The following is a 23430-nucleotide window of genomic DNA, read 5'->3' as shown; positions in this document are numbered from 1 at the left end:
TATGAAAAACAATGTTTTAAGATGTTATAGATGATTTCCTATAATTTTGGTTGATATCAATATAATGATGAAATAAATATTATATTTTTTTTTATACAGAAAATTATTATGAAAATGTAGATGTCTTTAAAAATGATAATAAGCCATTCTTTTTAATGGAGTTTTGAAGGGCCGGATGTGGGCTAGTCTTGATCAGACAGGGAGTATCTCTGCGGCTGGGGTGGTTCTCACTATCTTTCTACCAGCTGACTCTTATCCTGTGCTGTTTCAACAGATCAAAAGTTGACATAAAATGACAATTAGGGAAAAATAGGCCTCAGACAGACAGTGTTTAATGAGAGTATCACCAAGAATTACTGAGTGACATGTTCTGCATTTGCATATGGGTGCACAGAGAAAAACGTGTGCTTAATTAGTTTTGTAGTCTGTTAATGTATTAGAAATGGATGTCCAGACAGAATTGGCCTTATTCTTGTGTTTGACCTAAGAGATGGCATACTTTTTAAAGTTTGTTTCATAATTTTTTTTAATTAAATTGTATTTATTCTTTTTTTCCCACACATATACCATTGAACTTGATATAGTTTACAAGACTTGTAAAATAAAAACCTTTGTAACTGGATACATCTCGAGAGGCCATGAGTGTGATAAACACTTTTCAGATTTTGTATGCCTCTAAGAAGTTTCCCATCTTTTCCACTGACACATGTTTCCACAGTTCACAAGCCACAACGCAACGACCACCTTTTATAGAATGCTACATTTCATAGTTAGCGAAAGCTGCTGAGAGACTGCTGTCTATAAAGTTTAAATATAGATTTTTTTTTTTTTTTACAAAAACGCATTGATTCGCTTCAGGAGGCCTTTTTTTAACCCCACAGAGCCATGGGGCACTTTTTATAATGGATGGACGCAGTTTATTGGGCTTCTTTTGGACTATTGAATAAAACCACCCATTCACTACCATATAAAGCTTGGAAGAGCCAGAACATTTTCAAATGTAATGATGTTGATGTTGTCACATACATCTAGAATGGCTTGAGGATGAGTAAATCATGGGGTAATTTTTTATTATTTGGGTGAACTGTCATAGTTCACCAAATAATGAAATTTTGCTGAAATACTCACCCTATGAGTTTGTTTCATTACTGGAACATATTTGAAGAAAATTTGCAGTTTATCACTTGCTCACCAATGGATCCTCTGAGGTGATTGGGTGCTGTCCAGACAGCTGATAGAAATGTTACAATGATATACACAAGTAATCCACACAACTCCAGTCCATCAATTTGTTTCACAACATCTTGTAAATCAAAAATCTGTGCTTGTGACCAACAAATCCACCCTCAAGACATCAAAATCCACCTACACACTTTTTTAGAAGTGCTTTGTACTGTTGTTGCTTGCAAATGGTGCATATTTCTCTCCTGTTTCAGACAGAATGGCTTATTTGCCGGATAAAGTGATATTATTGATAGATTGCTAATTTTACAAAAAGTTAAAAACGTCTTAATGATAAACTTGTTTATTACAAACTCACAAATTTTAGCTACACAAAACTTTAACTGATGGACTGGAGTCATGTGGAAAACTTGATGGATTATTGTGATGTTTTTATCAGCTGTTTGGACTCTCATTTTGATGGCACCCATTCACTGCAGATGATCCAATGGTGAGCAAAGTGCTGTAATGCTAATTTTCTCCATCTCGGATGGCCTGAGGGAGAGTAAACTCTCAACAAATATTTCTTTTTGGGTGAACTATTCCTTTATCAAATCATTCCAACACATTAGTCACATTTCGAAATGTAAAATTTACAAATTGTTGAAATATAAAACAACAACAGCAATGATAATGACAATAATTAAGATGATGTCTTGATGTGTTATCCTGTGGCATGAATGCAATATTCTTTATGAGCAAAAGTTATCAAATGTGAGAAGTTATTATTATATATTATTAATAATTTTTGTTTATGTATAATATATTTATTTTTAATTATTTTAAAATAACCAACTAAAACTGTTACAGTAACTTATAGTAATATGTGTTCATACCCTATTCCTCAGGCTATAATATTTATGAATAACAAGATTGTAATGTTCAGACAATCCTAGTCTCCATGGTGATAAAAACCACTCTGCAGTCTCCATAGTGATGCTTCATCAGCACTTATTAGGTGCAGGTTTGGTACTTGGCCTACTGTTTACAGTAGTTAAGTTGATGGGTTAGGCCCACCTGACAACATGCCTATCCTTATCCTCCTATATATAAACACATGATGAGATCATTTATGTGATCTCTGTGGAGTTCATCATGACTCTCCTATAATCTAATCAGTCTGGTCCTGCTATGATCTAATCAGTGATGTCATCAAAGAGCAAAAAGTATGTGCACTGATGAGGAATTACCCAGCACACAATAAATCTTTATCATGACAGAAAGATGTCACTTAACTTCAAGTTGACAGGAAGTGTACCAAAAACAGGTTTAGCTACTGTAATAAAAATCCACAAACTAAACCTTGTGAAGAACTGATTTAGGCTAAGTTTGAACCACAAAGTATTAGTGTGATCCATTAAAAAACAAAAAACGCACCAGGAATTAATAATGTAAATGCAGATTAATCTATTCTAAAGTTGTCACAGAGGTATCCAGCTATCTGTTGGGTAAGATTCCCCATGGGAACCAGATTCTGTTACAAATACTAATCAATAATTGATGAAGATGCCTCTGAAGTAATTGACAAGCTCACACAAGAGATACAGTGATTATTCACAGGAGGGGCTGGAGAAAATCTGCAGGATGTAGAAATGTGAAGCAAACCACAGGTCAAATCGGAAAGATCAACTTTGCAGCTATAAGTAAACTCTTGAGTTTAAAAAAAAAAAAATATATATATTATCTGGAATAATAATTTATATATAGTTTTTAATGTCTTTGAATAAGTATCTTATGAAGTAACAACATTAAACCAATAACATGCATAAATATCAGTCTATAAATGTCAAAGGGTTAAGTACATTTTAAATGATTATGCTTTAATAATCTGTTGTCATGCTTTAAATAAGTACACGTATTTTGATCTGTTGACATGTAAAATACTATCCTTTTAACCTTTTTACTAAATTATAACTCATACAAGTAAAAAAACAAACAATGAAAAAAAAAAACATTTAAGCGTATTTTAGTTTACCATAAACGGTGGTCAGTATATTAAGAATTACATTATGTATTTAACTCATATTTAAATGGGCCAATAAAGGACTGTTTAGCTGACTGCATTTAATATAAATTTGAACTACTATATATATATATATATATATATATATATATATATATATATATATATATATATATATATATATATATATATATATATATATATATATATAATTTAACTGCAGTAACATGCAGTTAAGTGTCTGAAAACATCACATTCTGTTCACACTTAAGTATATTCTTCCAAAGTATATTGTTTTCATAATAAGTAGTCTTTTCAAGAGCATGCTAAAGTGTAGGCCTAACGTTACTTCTTTTTCAACAGGGAAGGGGGACTTTGATTTGAGACTTTTATTTGAGGCTTAATTTCAATATTATAAACCAAGATAAAAATAGATTTATACATAGGTAAGTAAGTATGTAAATATGACCCAAAATAAATGAGTTTTATTCTCAGCCGCTCGGCCAATGATGTCATCATCAATCATGAGGAGATGGCTCCTCCCATCACACGGAACCCAAGGCAAGCGCGCGGCCGTCAATGGCACTGAGTAGTGCACGTAACCTGTCTTTAACATGCAGCTGGGAACTCTAACACGGCTCGAAATTCAACTCAGATAACCAAAAGTCTGGTCGCACTCATTTTGTTGTTGAGCCGATGTGAAACAGCATGTTAAATATGTTCGTTCCAGCTCGTATTCCCAGACGAGAGCCGTTGAGGGCAGACCTGACCGTGTGAATTGAACCGCATTAGCTAGTCAGCTAGCTGGGTTTACCTTTAGCTGCGCTAGTCGAAACGAGCTAATATCACCAACGGTCCAAATACTTAGATGTTTAGAGATAGGGTTCTCGTCAGAAAGTCACACTTGACGGCCGCCTGGACCGTGGCGTCTACTGGAAGGGGAAATTCGACTTAAGAAATGTAAGTTAACGTTACACCATATTTGTCAGACAAACTAGCAGGCTAGCGTTATCTGCCGGGCTGGTCGTGTTTTGTAACTACTGCTCTCAGAGCCAGTCAATTAACCTGTATTGCTGCCTCCTCTAGCAAACAGACCTAACGAGTTTCCAGTCCATGTACCATTTTGAGTATCCTAGGTAACGTTATTTGGAATTTAACGGTTTAGTGTGTCTATAATGTCTCTGATGCTGTTTACGTTGGTAGCTAAATTGATTTTGACAACAATCACATTAATTCCTGCAGTAGACACTCTTTCCAAAGACAACAAGAGTCCTGGCATTTAATTCTTCTGGTGTAATATTGGTTGTTTTTATTTGTATCAAATGTAAATACAGGCCCATATGTCACCCCCCCCCCCCATCAGTGCATAAAACAAGCCATGTTAGCAGGTTATCAGAGTAAACTAAACTTTTTACTTGAAGACCTTATCTTAAATTAAACACCATTTTGTGTCAAATATTTAGTCAACGTTACTATTAACTGAATGAACATCCACTTTTAATGTATTATATATGTGAGATATTATCAGATATTACATGAATTTCATTATTATTATTTGCCTCTGAAACTTTGGATTTTGATGGCACTTTTATTGCTGGTAGGATTTTGTTCTTCAAACCCTGGTTCATTTCTCACCCAAGCGGTTGTAAGTGTGATTGAAATTAGCTGATGAAAACATTATAGCACAAATTAAATAATAAAAATAATAATAAAATCAAACTCTTATGTCACTATGATGACGAAGGAAGCTTGTGATTTACTGTACAAATAAATTAAGAAACACAATTTAATAAGACTTCCACAGTAACCAGCCAACCACTTGTTCTGTGCCGTGTGCTTGTAGCATTGAATTTCACTTGTTATGATGGAGGGTTATTTATTTATTTTATTTATACAAGTGCGGAGATGTGAATTTCATTCAGAAGCTGCTGTACATAGACTTCCAGAGACTGATCTAATAACATCAGTGACAGCGTGATGATAAAGTATATATATATATTTTTTGTCTGTCAGTCATAGGATCAGAGAACTACTGGATGAGAGTCTGTAGAATTAAAAAACAAAAACAAATGAAAACTGATATAAATGTATCTGGTGGTTTGGGAGTATACGTCAGCAAAAAGAGGAGTGTATATATATACCAGAATATTATTTTATAACCAAAATAATAGGAAAAGCTGGATAGGTCAAGAGGCTATAGCACCAAAAATAGCTTAAGTTGTTGCATGTAATTAATTATTAATTTTATGTGATTTTTTCCCTGACAGTTAAGTCACTACGCAGACTGCATCTGGTAAACAAATCTAACATTGTAGTTTGATTTATGCGATTAATTACATAGATGAAGATAAATTTGCTGAAAAGTGGAGCTTTGTTGCAGAGGCATGTATAATGTAATATAAATATTGATTGCTATAGTCTATTTTAGATCTATTAAATTAGTATGACTTTTAAATATTGCCAGTGTTTCATTTGGCTTCAAGCATATTAAAGAAATATGCAACACCTGGTTAATATTTGAATAATTGCACAATACTGTCAAGCTTCTAGCCAGAGCTGATGTCATCAAGAATGTACAGCCTCAAAACAGAAACCTGCAGACACCATTTCTGGTTTGATTGTGAATTCATTCTCACTTAATTTTATCCGTTTGAAAAAAATGTGAAAAATACAGGTGAATCTGCAATTGCTTGTATGATTCTAGCCAGTCATCTTTTCATGTGACTGCAGAAGAATAAAACTTCCACTGATGAGTGCTGCTCCATGTTTGTCAAAGTAAAATTCTTTTCATGTTTGCCCAAGCTCTAAAGTTTGTTTTTCACTGGGATCTTGGACTTTTGCCTGCTGTGTACTGATTTCATCAAAAAGGCTTTTAGGGTCTTTGTATTCCACATTAGTTTATAGGCAATGCAGCTTAACACCCATGTATCACGCAAATGTCTTCTCCTGCTTCATTCCCTAATGACACCTTACACAGACATTGGCAAGGGCACAGATGATGTTAGAACCTAAAATAACCCAGAAAGTTTGTAGAGTGCTTGGCCACTGATAATAGGGATGGTTTATGAGTGGTTTGCTGGTAGATGCTAGGCTTTCCTTGGTCTGTTTTGTATATTGAAATTGGTATGAACATTACTAACCGTAAGATGTTAACCTGGATATGTTTTCCCCCACACTGAAGCCTTATCCCAGGAGTGCATTGTACACTACATTACCGGTCAAACATTACCAAGGCTGCATTTATTTGGTAAAAAATAAAGTTAAAACCGTAGGGATGATTTACTCAACACACTAGGGCTGCACAATATTGGGAAAAAAATGACATTGCGATATTTGTTTCTGCGATTATATTTTGCGATATGAAATATAATCATTTTTTATTACAAACAAAAATGGGGTGAGCACACTTACATTCTCATTTTAAATTATTTAAATATCGACACCATCGTGTCAATTGATTAATATGCTCTCTCTCGCGTGCTCTCTCTCTCTCGCTCTCTCTCTCTCTCTCTCTGCCCTGTTAAACTGACAGGAGCTAAAAACACATGCAAATGATAAACTTTCACTCTATGATGGTTAAGCTGTGCAATTAATCCGCGAATCACATTCATCAAGGGCCGGGGAGCAGCTGGCCCGTACAGTTAATGAATAACGGATCAACTACGACAGCCTACACCGCACATCCTGCGATGTGACTATCGTGGATTCGTACATTGCAATATTGATGCTTAAACGACACCTCATTCAGCCCTACAAAACACGATGAGGTTTTCTTACAATTCGTTTTTCTGGGTGTCCTTTAATGTGCTGATTGGCCAAATTATATAACGTGTCTCTATGTTGATGCATTGAAAAACTGCAGTGTGAGCTAGCAGTAGGGCTGTACAATTAATAAAATTTTCGCAATAATTCTGGAAAATTGTTTAACATGTTTGTTGCAGAGCGGACCATCAGCGTGCGCTTTCGGAAGTATAAATTGAAGAAGTCCGCGTCCACGGATTGCTCATGCGTAAAGTAACACAGGCTTTACAATGGCAACTTCGTTGTGCTGTTACTCCTTTTGAGCTGAATCTCACATATTTGATTAGCTCCCGACAGCATCAGGTGTTTTATTTATGGGGAGTAGAATTATTTATTTATTTCAATGAATGTAATAGATTAGATATCATAATATTTAGCCTATAATACTATAAATCAGGTTGGTGGTGACGTAATATGTAAAATATATGCGTGCTGGAAAAAAAGGTTGAGAACCACTGCTGTAGAATAATCTGATGAAACCAAGGCAGTAGGCAACTGAGCTGCTTAATCAATTTTAATTCCTTACCTTAAAACTCTATTAAGTGTAGGATCACAACAAGTCTGCACTTTAGATAATTTTAAGGCCAATTTTAAGCCTGATTTGCTACCTTGAATGATTGTTTTTCTTTTCTAGTCCCGTTTGATCTCGCAAGTGTCTGTGAGATCATGTGTCACTGTGAAATCGTTCCTACAATCATCAAGTGTGTGGTCTGGTTGAATCGTCTAGTGTGTGCGTTCAGAGAATTATGAAACTAAAAATCACTTAAGATTTGAAAATTATCTAGTTTGCAGCCAGCCAGCTACTGTCAGGTAAGCTTAGAAATTAGTGTGGTTGTTTTTTTGTTTTTTTTTGCACTATAAATGTCAATATTTGTCTCTTTTTTTTGTTGTTGTTGTTTTTTTTTACATATCAAAATCAGCAAAAGTCGTTATAATTTAAGTGATTTTTTGATGACGACGACTGTAGCCTAATCTGAAGGTAAATGTGGAAAATAAACATGCAAATTAATATCTATTACTGATCAATACGATAAATAAAAATGTGTTTGTCTTTATGATGCTCTATCTTCAGATCTCTGTTGTGAATTGCGATCAGATCTGATATCGCCCCCCCAAAAATATGAAGGCTAGGGTAACCTCGCCTATTATTTCGTTTTGCAGAATTTTTATTTCCATTTCCATCATTACATTTCTGTTCTAAATGTTCATGTTCTAAATGTAAAAAAAAAAAGTGAAATAGACCTGTTCCTTATATTCGTTTGCCTCCCGTGTGTGTGCGAAAGTGAAAGTCCATCGATCACGGTGGTGTGGTGGGGGGCGAGGGGTTGCGGGTTGTGGTTTACCGCAATACCGCGGGAATTTATTGCTTTTCAAAAATTCAATACCGTCCCAGGCCTAGCCTGTTCTAGGTGTCAACTGATTGAATGCTTTTGTAGATTAATCTGCACTCTGCGACAGCGATGATCGATCACGTAAACGATGATCGAAATTATTATTATTTATTTTATTTTTTTTATTGGTTATGGCAGCACGTTGGGCGGCGCCCTGATTGGTTAGCTTCCCGCTTGATGCCTCAAAAGACGTAAGAAGACAGATAATCATGGCCTCAAAGTCACTTAGTGATGGCTGGCTTCCCTTTGAGAAGAACTATGAAAATACAGTTCAGGGTAGGCTGTGTAGCGCCAAGCTGTCACACAAATCTACAAAAAAAAAAACAATGCGCTATCATCTAAAATGTGTACATAAAAATATCTGACGATAACAGAGCGGCAACTCAGACGAGCATTGAATCACTTGCCATAAGACCTAAATGCAACGCAGGCAGAACCGAGAAGACGACAAAGCTATTCGCTGAAATGGTGGTGAAAGATTTGCTGCCCATTAGTTTCAGGGACAGAGAATGTTTACTTGTCCAGTGGTACCTGGCTGTTCCTGCAACATCTGTTCCAGCGGAGCGAATTTATTCCTCTAAATGTGTACAGGCTGCGCACACGGCTCTCATCTGAGCACGTGGTCCGCCTTATCTTTTTGAATAGACATTTGAATGTTTCACCGGTCGTGGTAAATATAATATCCATTTTTTTAAAAATAATTTATTATTTTAGTTTTGAGTTTTAGCCATAGTTAAAATATCTAGGGTATTTGGTCTCTGTTTTGTACCTTATAATAGTTTTCTGGTTAAACTTGAACTTTTTTCTTTAATTTTTAAAAACTATGTTTCACCGCTGGATCAAAATATGCTTCTAAAGTTATACTGGAAGACAATGTTTTGTTAAGAAAAAATGCAGTTGAGTAAAGTAGCTAAAACAAGAAAAAGTATCTTTCTGTGTTAATTTTTAAATCAAATAATGAAATGGTCTTTATAAAATAAAAATGCACTGGATATATTTGTAGCCTAATTACATTAAACATATTCGTAGATATGACGAAATCAAAATTATTTGTTTGTCATAGTTTTTATCTATATTTTAAATCGTATTCAATTATTTAGCAATAATCAGTGATTTCCATGCTGTTAAACAATAATGTAAAGCGCAATCCGAGTTACACTTTCGGTCAAGTTCACATCTGCATCGGCAAATTTTTTTCAGATAAAAGTTGCAAGAGCTAGTGTCTGATTAAGTAACATGAACAATTATGCTGAAATCGCTGCATATCAGCGATTCGTTTCATGCTCATATAAGCAATGCCCGATAATGAAATTGTTCTTAAATGTTTTATTTTTCTATTATTATTGTTATTATTTTATTATTGATGTTATAATAATGCAGCCAAGCTTTTTTTCCCGTCATATTTGTGGGCATAATGCATTTCATATGGCTTCGAAAACGCGCAGGTGGTTTGTGGAAAATAAAACTTAACTTAAAAATGAAACTTATTTACAACTATTACACTTAATAACGTAGATGAAAATATAGCACAAATCTGCCATACATTTATAATGAGAACTTTATAGGGATCTATAGTAAAATCTGTCCTTGCCCATCTTTCAGCGCGCTGTCATGAAAACGCATCAGAGGGAGCTTGCGCGCACACGCGCTCTCTCTCTCTCTCTCTCTAAAGCATAACTTATTCTATTGTGCTGATACAAGTTGTAATGTTACGTCTGTATCTCAGTTATCTGATTTATCATAGGATGTGTCATAGAATTAGCTTCCGTTTATTGGTATACTCTTCACCTCATGCAGATATTTCTTGCTCCTTTATTAACAACATTGCTTCATCATAATCATAATCTAACCTGTCCTAATCATGTGTTCTTGTTTTCATAGACAGATTTTCATGTCAGATTTTTTTTTTTTTCATAACAAGCTTCAGATTTTTTTTTTTTTTCATTATATACACATTATGGCCATGCCCCGCCCCCTCGCATAAGCCCCACCCCCGATTAATCGATTAATCATTTTTGAAACCTATCGACGATCAAAATTAGAAATTTCCCAAAATGCCCATCCCTATATTCTACCAAAAATTCCATTGATTTATCGAGTAATCGGATAAAATGTGTTTTTGCTTAAAGTGCAATATTAATTATGCAAGTGAAAATAAGACTCCTTGGTCTCTTAAAATGAACAACTAAGTTTCCTTTTTTAGAAAAAAATATTCTTAATTTTTAAATGCATAGAATGCAATGTATACATCAAAAATAAACATTTAATTAGTACCCATTGTTTCTCTGATGATAATAAAGTTGACCGATGAATTAAGTGCATTTAAGTGCCATTCAGTTGGGGTTGTAAATAAAGCATTTTCTGAGATGCGCATTAAACATAAAACACATAAAACATTAATTTAATTGATATTTTAATAATTCCGGGTACGGCACGGGACCCATTTTTTTTTGGTAGCCCGTGAAAGGAACAGTGGCACGCTCCTTCCCTCCGTAGTGCTAGGGTCTTCTCCTTGGGCAAGAGAGAACAACCCTTTAGCCCCCCTTACTAGGGTTACAGTTATTTTTAATTATAATTATATTATTGTGTGGATCTTTTCTATTATCACGCTGAAAGAAGTTGTAAGTAAACAGATCCTAAATATCCCAAATGGGACAACTCGTTTGCCGTGAGTTGCGACCCGTGTTGGTGGAGGAAGAGATCCTGGTCCCTGAGAAATGTGGTTTACTGAGGTTTCCATTATTTCAACACGGTACTTTGGCTCCTACTTCACCTAGACGGGAGGTTGGAATGGCTCGATCCAATCAATCGGCTGGTCAAGGCATGCCCTGGGAAAGACTTTTCGTTATGTATATCCCCAGAAGGCGTTGGCTTAGGGTCAATCAAGTGATTTGAGCAAATGATAGCTTACTTTGCTTGAGTATACCATTTTTATATCCCTGATGCATAATCTGCTGGAGATCCGCGGCGCTGTGCATCCCCTTTTTTTGGGGCTCCGAGGTGGGTGGGGAGTAAAGATGATGAAATTTAAACATTTAAATATGGCTACAAAACACAACTCAAAAAAACGTTTCTTGGAACCAGATACGGATAACAGTGCACCAAACAGAGGCTTTTCTCTGTCGAGTAATGATGATTGGCCAAAGTTTATTACTATTGAATCTATTTCTTCAGATATCCCAATTATCAAGCTCTCCCCTTTTGCCATACAAAAGGGTATTGCAGGAATAGCAGGAACTGTTAAAGAAGTGAAAAAATTACGTTCGGGACAAATTCTTGTTGAATGTTGTAAAAAGGCAAATGCTGAAAACCTGTTACATGCTAATATGCTGGCAGGAGTTCAGATAAAGACATACCCTCACCCAACTTTGAACTATAGTAAAGGAATAATTCGTACTAGAGAACTGGATGATGTAGATGAAGAAGAAATAACAAATGAGCTTAAAACTCAAGGAGTAACAAATGTGAAACGAATTATAATCAAAAGAGAAGAAAGAATGATTAAAACCAATACATACATCATCATTTTTAATAAACCACTCCTACCAGAAAGAATTCAGATTGGGTATCTAAGTGTTCCGGTAGACCTATATATACCCAATCCTTTGAGGTGTTTCAATTGTCAAAAATATGGACACGGATTTAATAGTTGTAAAAACAAGCACATCTGTTGTAACTGTGGAGAAGAAGGCCATGACAAGGATAGTTGTGAAAAACCAACTAAATGTTGTAACTGCACAGGTGATCATTCAGCTGCATCAAAACAATGTCCCATGTGGATCAAAGAAAAGGAAATACAAAAAATCAGATGTACAAAAAGGATCAGTTACATTGAAGCAAAGAAACAAGTGACTATAACACCTATTTTCACTCTGAATAAAACATTTGCTTCTGCTGCAAGAAAATCTGTGAGATCAGTAGATTGCCAGACAGACATCACTTGGATGTGCAAAGATAAACCTCAAACAGTTAACCTAAGTAATACTCCCTCAAGGGCAAAAACTACAGAAAAACAAAACGAAGTCCCCTCAAATGACACGAACCTCAGCCAAATTTCAGAAACAGAAAATCAGAGGACAAGTAAAAGCAACAGGAAATCAAACTCTCAATCCAAAGTATCTCAAGAAGAAACATCAAAGACAAGACAAATAAAAGATGTGGAAATGAAAGAGAGTGAGCATCATAGTAGAAGCCCATCTCCAAAAGGAAAAGTTAGGACAAATGTTCCTATTCTTCCTAATAGGTAATGAAAGAGTCTATCATTCAATGGAATTGTCGTGGGATCAGAGCGAACTTCACAGAATTACAGCGTTTAACTACAACTGTTGACCCCCTTGCAATATGTCTTCAGGAGATACAACTCTCAACTGATTATAACTTTTCTTTTAAAAATTTTACAGTATTTGCCACCTTTGGTCCCAATGACAAGCGAGCTTCTGGTGGTACGGCAATACTAGTAAGAAACAATGTAATTCATAGTCCTATCAGTATTAATAGCAGTCTACAAGTGACAGCAGTACGATTAACTTTGCATAAAACCGTTACTATATGCTCCATTTATATTCCTCCAGACTTAAACTTGATGCGCACAGACTTGGATGATCTGGTAAATCAACTTCCATCTCCTTTTATACTCATGGGAGATTTTAATAGTCATAATTTGCTGTGGGGCAGTGATCATTGCAATACAAAAGGAAAGAAGATTGAAGACTTTATAAATAATAACACCTTATGTCTTTTAAATAATGGGTCAAATACTTATTTACATCCAGGGCATGGAACTTATTCTGCAATTGATCTAACAATATGTCAACCAGAAGTTTTTTTAGATTTATCATGGAAAGTATTGGATGACCTTTGTGGAAGTGACCATTTTCCAATAATCATTACTTTTAAAGGAAAAGAAGAAGAAGCAAAAACACAAAGATGGAAAATCAAAAAAGCTAACTGGTATCAATTTCAAGCTCTATGTTATGAGAGATTTACACATTTTGTGGAGAACAGGCCAGATGCCTTGGAAAATTTTACAGATACACTAATGTCTATTGCAAATGATACAGTCCCAAAAACATCATTAAACAAAAAATCTAAACAACTCCCATGGTTTGATGATAAATGTAAAGAAGTTATTAAAGAAAGGAAAAAAGCTGAAAGATATTTCTACAAACGTCCATCAACTGAAAATCTTATTAAACTCAAAATTGCTAGAGCAAAAGCAAGAAGAACTATCAATGAAGTTAAGAAGGAAAGCTGGAGAAATTTTGTTGCCAGTATATCACCTAATACTCCTTCAACCAAAATCTGGAACTTGATACGGAAAATGAAGGGTGAAACCATTGGTTCGCAAATACAACACATCAAGCAACATGGTTTACTCTTGACTTCAAAACAAGATATTGCAAATATTCTAGCAAGAACTTTTGAAAAGAATTCATCTTTTGAGAACTGTTCTCCTGCTTTTAGAACATTCCAAATTCAACAAGAGAAAGAGAAAATAAATTTTATTTCAAATAATTTGGAGCCATACAATCAGAATTTTTCCATGGAAGAGCTACAACGAGCCATTAGGAAATCCCATGATACAGCGGTTGGACCAGATAAAATTCATTATCAGTTTATAAAGAACTTACCTCACCTCTTTCTGAAGAAGCTTCTGGGAACTTTTAACTCTATTTGGATATCAGGAAATATCCCATCTTCTTGGCTTGAAGCTGAAATTATTCCTATCCCAAAACCAGGAAAAGACCATAGTGATCCTATAAATTATCGACCTATAGCTTTAACCAGTTGTCTATGTAAAACTATGGAGAGGATGGTAAATGATCGTCTAGTCTGGTGCCTGGAATCCAAACATCTTATAAGTAAGGCTCAATGTGGTTTTAGGAAAGGTCGAAGTACAACAGATCACCTTGTCAATCTTGAAAGTTATATCCGTGATGCGTTTATTAAGAAAGAACATGCTGTGGCTGTTTTTTTCGACTTGGAAAAAGCTTATGATACCACTTGGAAGTATGGAATCTTAAAGGATCTGTATCGACTAAATTTTAGAGGTCGTTTGCCAATTTTTATTGAAAGATTTCTTTCGAATAGAATCTTTAGAGTCAAGGTTGACAATACTGTGTCCGACCCGCATAAACAAGAACTTGGAGTACCTCAAGGAAGTATTTTATCAGTTACTCTTTTTAGTATAAAAATAGACAGTATTGCTCAGGTTATTGGTTCAGATGTTCTTTGCAGTTTATATGTAGATGACATCTGCATTTGTTATAGAAGCAAGCATATAAACACTATTGAACGAAAAATCCAACTAAAAATAAATAAAATGCTCTCATGGTCAGTACAGAATGGCTTTAAATTTTCACAAACAAAAACTGTCTGTATGCATTTTTGTCAACTTCGTTCATTGCATAATGAACCAGAATTATTTTTGGATGGTATTCCCATTGAAGTCGCAAAGGAGACTAAATTCCTTGGCATAATCTTTGACAATAAGCTGTCATTTATTCCACATATCAAAATGCTTAAAAAGAAGTGTTCTAAAGACCTGAACATCTTAAAGGTTTTGTCCAAAACTAAATGGGGAGCAGATATGACATCACTTATGAACTTATATAGAACTTTGATCCGATCGAAGCTGGACTATGGGAGTATTGTTTATGGATCTGCCAGGAAATCATATATACAAGCATTGGATACTATACATCATCAAGGCATACGATTAGCTTTGGGAGCATATAGAACATCACCAATTCAAAGTTTATATGTAGAAGCCAATGAACCTTCCTTGGAAAACAGACGATTAAAGTTGGCCTTACAATATGCAATCAAATTAAAAACAAATAAAGGAAATCCAGCACATCCGGCAGTTTTTACAGTCCAGTATTCAATAATGTATGAAAGAAAACCAAATCATATTCGTCCATTTGGTCTACGTATAAAACCTCATCTGGAAAATCTCAAAGTAGATTTAAACATCTTGGAACAAACCCACTTTTGCAAAATTCCCCCTTGGGATATCAAAAAACCCTTTATTTTGTTGGATTTATCAAAGAATCAAAAATCGGAAACACATCCAAATGATTATCAGCTACAATTTTTAGAAATAAGAGATATGTATCCTCAGTATACTCTAATATACACAGATGGATCCAAATCTGGAAACCAGGTAGCGGCAGCTTTTGCAACGAATGAAGTACATCAAGGTATACGTATTCCAGATCAAAGTTCAATCTTCACTGCAGAAGCAAATGCTTTATTGCTGGCATTAAAATTTATTGAAACTTCTTCACAAAAGAAATTCTTAATAATGACTGACTCAAAATCATGCCTGGATTCACTGGAAAGTTTGAAAACTGATCATCCAACAGTAGTCAAGATCTTCGTTAAATTATCAATGCTCAAATCAAAGGCTTTTAGCATCTACTTTTGCTGGGTACCTGGACACTCAGGAATTGCTGGAAATGAGAAAGCAGACAGTGCAGCAAAAGAAGCACTATCCGCAGAATTAGTAAATAGTTTTATACCTTTTACAGACTTAAAACAAACGATAAATGAATACATCAGAAATAAATGGCAATCAGAATGGGATCAATGTCTAAATAATAAGTTGCATGAAATAAATCCTGATGTGAAGAGAAAACTTAACCTCTGTTTTGAGAATCGTTGGAATCAAGTCATCTATACACGATGTAGAATAGGACATTCAAAAATTACACATAAATTTTTACTCTTAGGAGAAAATCCTCCAAAATGTTCATTTTGTCAGAATTCATTGTCCATTAAACATATCCTTCTAGATTGTATTACATCTGCCCCTGTGAGAAACCTTTTTTATTCCGTTGATACTTTTGGAAAAATTTTTAATCAAGTGAATCCGAATATGGTCCTAAGATTTCTAGAGGAAATAAATGTAAAACATCTTTTATAGCCTTCCTTTGATTGGTTGTATCTTATTCTCGCCATGAATATAGCCTTAGAAGCTGGTATGGCGTTTAAAAGAAAAGAAAGAAAGAAAGAAAGATATTTTAATAATTAAACATTAACTTAACTTTTTCGTAAACAAAGGGGTTTTTACTATTAAACATGGAAGAAATGTGTGATTAAAAAAAAAAATAATAATGTTTTTTTTTTTTTTTTTTTGTAGTAGTAGTAGGCTATGTACATTCTGCTGAACAATAGTCTTTAGTCAGACTTTTATTTCGACGGGTTGACGTACCTTTACAGTTCTGTGTATGTGATGTGACGCTAATTGTACTAAAAGTAAACAGTCAAATGTTCATGAAGATACTGTCAGAGTAGTGCTGGAGATGTTGTTCATGTGTTCATGTCCTTATTTAGTGAGACAGCAGATGCTGAAATTACCGCGAGCGTCACGTGCACTTCAGTGTGTGTGATAAAGGAAGATGCGCTTCTGCACCATTCATTAACACAGACACGCAGAACATGCAGGTTTCATATTTAAATAGACTGTTCCGCCTTAATATTTACAGCTATTAGTCCATTTAGTGATTTGATTTAAGTGCAATGACCTATTTTTGATTAATGAATTCAAAATTTGGCAAATTCCCTGCCATTCCACGTTAAATTGTAAATTCAATTTTTATGACTGGAATTTGCTGTGCCCTCCGCGTTTTCTGCATCGCTGAAATCATAGGGCCCTAGTTGTGGTATGCCAGCTCTATCTTGCAATGGACACATGCCATGACGTTCTCTTTTACGTTTGCCCGCGCCATCAAATCAAAACACTAATGACTCCTTGCAGTATGAGATTTTGGCCACAGCGCTTGTCTCCTTCTACTTTGTGGGTGATGTAATCGCGTTGTGTCCTGACGTGAGATTTAAAATAAAATAAGAGCGACTTCGAGGCAGAGGAATTTGCCTCGATCATTTTTTGTAATCGAGTTACTCGAGGAATCGTTTCAGCCCTACCGCGAACTTCAAACTTATCTATGCCTTTTTGTTCATTCTTGAAGTAAACTTTTGCCCATTTACTGATTTTAAATCTGTTTTGTAATGCTGCTTGAATTAAACTCGATCAGGTGTGTGTAATACCTGTTAATTGTCCCAGATGCGTCATGTTGCTGTGCTTTTTCCCATTGTGTGACTGCTATACTGTGTTTTTTTTAATAAGTTTATCATTAGGTTTTCTAAAATAGAAGCAAATAAAGTGTGAGAGTATACATTCAATATGTCTGTGTGTGTGTGTAATTTTTTATTTTTATTTTTTTTAGGGGTGGTTCAACTTTTCACGGTTCGGTTTGTTTCATGGTTTTAGAGTCACAGTTTCGGTACAGTTTTTTTTTTTTTACAGATTAGGTATAAAGAAAGTGAAAAACAGCGCGCATAGGAAAGCGATTGCTGTTGTCAGCTAACTGCGTGATCGCCTGTAAAAACCACCCCTCTCAACATGATTTTTAACGTGTCTTCCCCAGTAGCTATGATCTATATAGCAATCTTCCCAAATGTCAGATTTTTCAATGGCTAAGTTAGCAAATGTAGCTAACACAACACTTTCCGGTAAAGCAACTCCAACAACGGGAGCCTGTTAACTCAAAAGTTGCAGTGCTTTCTGCGATTGGATCGGATCGAGGTATGATCATATTCAAACCTTAAACTATACCAGAGTTCGTTTGGAACTGAATTGAGAAAACTGGGTCTTCAGCTGGGTCTTGGTTTGGTTGATTGGTGTGCACCAGAGTGCTATTGCTGTATTTACAACTGCCTAAAAAATCCGCACCAAAGGGGGAAATGAACCCTTTATGTTGGTTTCAATCGAACCAAACAAGACAGGTGTGATTATACCCTTAAAATACATCCAGAATACACTTTTTCTCGGCTGTGAACCAAGCACTAATGATGCAGCTGCTCTTGTATTGATGTTATAAGTTTGTTTGTCCTTAGGACTCCATAAACAAGACAATACAAGGTAGGGCTGCACGATATTGGGGAAAAAATGACATTGAGATATTTTCTTTTTCTGCGATATATATTGCAATATTTTTTCTTACAAACAAAAATGGGGTGAGCACACTTACATTCTCATTTTAAATGATTTAAACATCGACACCATCGTGTCAATTGATTAATATGCGCGAGGGAGAGGGAGCAATACAGCGCATGTGTTGTTTGAAGACGGCTCGCTCTCTCTCTCTCTCTCTCTGTCGCGCGCTCTCTCTCTCGGTCTCTCTCGCGCACACTCTCTCTGTCTCTCTCGCGTTCGCTCTCTCTCTCTGTCTCTCTCATGCTCTCTCTCTCTCTGCCCTGTTAAACTTGCATGTGGTTTTCAGTCCTGTCAATGATAAACTTTCACTCTATGATGGTTAAGCTGTGCAATTATTCCTCGAATCACATTCGTCATGGGCCGGGGAGCAGCTGGCCCGTACAGTTAATGAATAACGGATCAACTATGACAGCCTACATCGCACATCCTGCGATGTGACTATCGTGGATTCGTACATCGCGAAATCGATGCTTGAACAACACATCATGCAGCCCTAATACAAGGCCAGTTCAGCCATTTACAAATCAATGCCTGTTTAGGGACAGTGACATTTGATACACTGGCCTTTAACCCTTGTGCACTGTTCGATTTCTGTGTACACCCTTTATGGAGTGGGTCAAATTGACCCTAATTGGATTCAATACAATTCCTCAAAAATCACACTATGAAAAACAACAAAGATTCAGGTACAAACTGAAAACAAAAAAAATATATATATTTGAAGGTATGATTTAATGAAAATGTTTTTTAACCATTTTTTAAAGATATTTTGTTTTGACAAAATGTGAAAATAAACAGTATGCTGACTTGTTTTGCATATACATTTTTTTTGCTGCTTTTTTCTTAGAACATCATAACTGAACAATTAAATGTAGCTGTATACTGAAAATATTTATTTTCTTCAGTTGGCTGTTTTGTAAACTCATTTCATAAAGTCATGAAGTTACTTTTGACATGATGAGCACACAGCAAATGTGTGCTTTTGGCATTTTCATTTCTTGCAATTCACACAAATGGTGCTGGTTTTGCTGTCGCGCTTGGATGGGCACACCTCACATCTCTTCCATTTTTTTCCCCCTATCATCTGTGTTCACTCCTTTATTTTCTGTGGATCTGACTCCAGATGCATGTTTCTGCCCTCCATGTTCAGAATCTCTTTGGGTAGCTCAGGTTTGTCATTTGTAATTTGCCATTAATTTTGAACACAATGATTTAGTTTTTGAAGTGTGTTTGATTAGGGTTAGAGCACTTTTAGATACACTTACACTTTAGAACTGGAGTTGATGCCCTGACATACATTAAATAAATGTTTTTATTTTGTATCTGTAGAGTTTCTTTTGAATGGCTGTCTATAAGGGTGAAACTGACCCACGAACATCACACATTTAATATTAATTTTGTAAAAAAAAACAGCATGTTGAAACTTTGCATGCATATCCATGATGATAAATGAGAAAGTCACAAAATATCAATAAAATAAAAAAAGGTTTAATATTTCAGGTAGCTTGAAAAAAATAAATGATAGGTAATTTTTACCATCTGTGGCTTACAAAATATTTTTCTGTATTGAAATAAGTTTGGAAATCCTCATTTTTTAGCTTCATAAAGTAGTAAAATAATAAAATAACAAAATATAACCAAGAAATGTTATTATTTTGGTTCAGTACAGTTTCCTTAGAGCGTTAAAATATTCGGGTCAAATTGACCCGCGAACATCACAAACGTAATAGTAATTTTGTTTGTATATGTCAAAAAACACCAGCATGTTGAAACTTTGCAAGCATGTTCATGATGATAAATGAGAAAAGGTCACTAAATATCAAGAAAAAAAACATAGGTTAACCAGTATTTCCAACAACTAGAAAATCTAAACGTCTCAAATTGACCCGCAACATAACACAAGGGTTAAAATTTCAAGTAGCATATGGTTGGCATGGAGCTGTGTGCAATACATATGTTGACATGTTATTGTAAGCACCTCACAAAGTTGTTCATTTCCAAAATCTGCACTTTGCCAGCTGTTCCTGATTTCAGCTCAGTGAATGAAATTCATTGTTAGTTTTTTTTGTCAGGTATCTACTGAACTTGCAATTCCAAGGGACTGGTCACAGGAAAGATGCACTGAAGTGCCCTGTTGAAGCTCTCTGTTACCATAGAAACCACTCTTAGCTGCCACTCCAGGCGCTGTAGGCATAGAAACGGAAGATATGACAGTGGTCCAATGGTTACATCATTGCAGTGCCATAGATCTCAGGAGTGTTGAACTGCTCTCTTCACTTCATTGGAATGTGGAAATCTTGTATGAGCAACTTGTCATCTGGATTTCTAACTCTTGAATGCAGGCCAACATTAGGTCAGGTAAGGATCATTTTGATGGTCACAAACTGACTCACCATGCTAGCGAACTGAGCTGGTAATGTGGGATATTAATAGAATTCCTGGAGTCAGCCTAGGATTGTTGTCAGGCTTTAGATTTGTTCCCGTTTGATAAAAGGTGGTTGTTATGAAAATACAATCTGGGTGACCGCCTGAACTGACTGGTCAGTGCTGACCTTTTAAAATTCATTGGCCACAATGCCTTTTACCTGTCTGTAACGAAGATATCACGATTCATAATGATGAGGGTGATGGTGGATAAAAAGTCAACATTGGGCACAGGTGGTCTGAAATATAGAGTCGATGAGGACCAGGCTGTTTTTCATTTTGATGAATCCCAACATTGAAACACTCTTCAGAGGACTATCCCACTTCCCGTCTCTACAGGATCCGTTTTATTTGTTTTAGTGTTAAGGTAAAGTGTACCCTCTGAATTCATGTGCATTCATAGGCAATGAGTTATTATCATCAGGGCCTTTTTCATTTACTGTGATGCTAAACAGAGAGCATGATCAAAGCGTGGCTAATCAGGAGTCAGTGCACAGGTGCTAGAAGCGGTTTCCAATGAAACACTATCGTTTATACTAAAGTACTCAAAGTATACTTATTTGATTATTTTTACTGTTATAATGTATTTTTATATAGGTTAATCCATGTCAAGTGGTCCGTTGGAAGTTGATTGACTATTTTTTCTTTTTGAGCAAAACTACCTGTTTATTTTTATTTAGCTTGGTTTAACCACAGCTAACGTCTGTTTCATGGCTTACAAAATTGTTTTGGTTATACAGGGCTGCTCAAAAACCTCAGTGTCTCAGCTCAGGCATATTGTGGCTTCTTGGAACAAAAACTGATCTTTGGACAACATTTTGCTCGCTTTTATTTTTTATATTATTTTTTTATTATATTATTTTTTTTTTTATTATATTACCAAAATGTAATTTAAGGTCAGTTTACATTTGGAAGGATTCAGGTCTAAGCCTTAATTTGTTTAGGTGTATAAACACTGTGCATGTGTAGTGTAGATATTAAGTTTAGTGTGTGTGTGTGCATAACACTGAATGTGTATTTATTTATTTATTTTTTCCAGTAGGAGTGACAATGTGCCTTTTCAGTTCCCTTTATTTTGGGATGGAATAACCCATATATACTTGAGATACATGTGAGCTCTTATGGTGAACATGGTCCTAGCTTCCCGTTGATGAAAACTTGAGAGGTTGAGCTTTAGCTGAAGTCTCAGGATCTGGGTAAATGGATGGGGGTTTGCATGCAATGTTATCTGGGTTTATTTATAGTGCAGTAGGCGTGAGGTGTGGCCAGTTCAGACATGCTGTTCTGTGACATCATTGCATACCACATGACTAGATTGCAGCTTGCTGAGCGATAGCGAGGTCTCTGGTACAAACCAGGATCCCATATGTGTGTCATCTAGATTCTAGACCCTTTTGCATTTTGTCAGGTCAGCTTGACCATGTAATCTCTTGATTGGATCCATAGTTTAATTTCACCACACTGAGAAATAAAGGTGAATAGCAGAATTTGTCATCAAAATGTTCCCAGTAAGACAAATTGGCACACGAACACCCTTAATGTGAAAATAGTTTTTTTTTTTTGGGGTTAATAGTTTTTGTTTTTTTTTACGTTACCAGTGTCATTTCGATACTATTAAAATGGTACCGAACTGAACCGAACTGATTATTTTGGTGATTGATTCTGAACTGATTCTGTGCTAGTGTAATGAGCCCAGGTAAACCGTAGGCTTGAACATAAACGCTGACAATGAACGTGGATTTGTGTAGCTTCTCAGTTAACAATGACTACGTTTACATGCTGTTAAAATTCGGGTTATGGTCAGGTTAAGGTCACTATTTGGGTTTCTGAAACATTCGGGATAACCCGTTTACATGCGTGAGCAGAGAGAGTTACTCCTGTATACATGGAATGTGTAATCAGTCGCCAATATCCCGATGTAAACAGCGACGCACGGTTAGCGTCTGGATGTAATACGCAATATGCGTCATTTCCGATTCTTCTTCCTGTATCCAAAGACTCAAAACACCAAGATTCCTTATGAATAGAACATGCGCAGAACACACATTTTGATGGGGATATGCCGAAACGCGTTTACAAGACCAAATATTCGCGTTAGAAAAGGGGTACCCCAGGTATAATATCCCGGTTTTTAAAAACCGGGATATGAGCATATCCGGGTTTTTCCGGTGTTTACATGGCCGTGCGTGACCGGGTTATTGCTTATAACCCGGTTTTGAACGGGTTATTGGCTGCATGTAAACGTAGTCAATGGCTCTGTGTAGTAACAGCTGCTCTATGTGAAGTCACGCACCTGATGGAATTTTACCGCTGATTAGAAAACCGGCTTTACTGACGAGATGCGCATAACGATCGGCCGATCGTGATCAGAGCAGTCCTTATATATGTGTATATATATATAATTTTTTTTTGTATGCCTAACTGAGCTGAATGTGATACAAAAAAAGAAATACTTATATACAAACATGCAGCACCAGCAGTGTAGTCTGTTTTTTTTTTTAGAAAAATAGGACTGTATATGGATTGTTCCTCCTTCTTTCTCTCCACCATTCTTGTTGTTTGTTATTTGAAAGGCATGTTAGTTTGGTCTGTTTGCACCTGAATAGCAGAGAACTTGAGTCAATTTTTTT

General features: G+C 35.7%; 1 protein-coding gene across 3 annotated transcripts in view; it reads left to right on the top strand.

The window, feature by feature from the left end:
- The first annotated feature begins 3726 nt into the window (after positions 1-3726).
- ppm1ba (protein phosphatase, Mg2+/Mn2+ dependent, 1Ba) overlaps positions 3727-23430 on the top strand; it is a 32741-nt gene continuing 13037 nt past the window's right edge. Inside the window, exon 1 of one of the 3 annotated variants that reach the window (XM_026278656.1) lies at positions 3727-4144. The gene's annotated coding sequence lies outside the window, so the exon portion shown is untranslated. Of the gene's footprint in view, positions 4145-20626; positions 20735-23430 lie in introns of those variants that run through there. The other 2 variants (XM_026278654.1, XM_026278655.1) reach the window with 2 other exon arrangements.

The sequence above is a fragment of the Carassius auratus genome, chromosome 13, assembly GCF_003368295.1.
Source record: "Carassius auratus strain Wakin chromosome 13, ASM336829v1, whole genome shotgun sequence".
NCBI lineage: Eukaryota > Metazoa > Chordata > Actinopteri > Cypriniformes > Cyprinidae > Carassius > Carassius auratus.
This window is presented reverse-complemented; position numbering and strand designations above follow the sequence as displayed.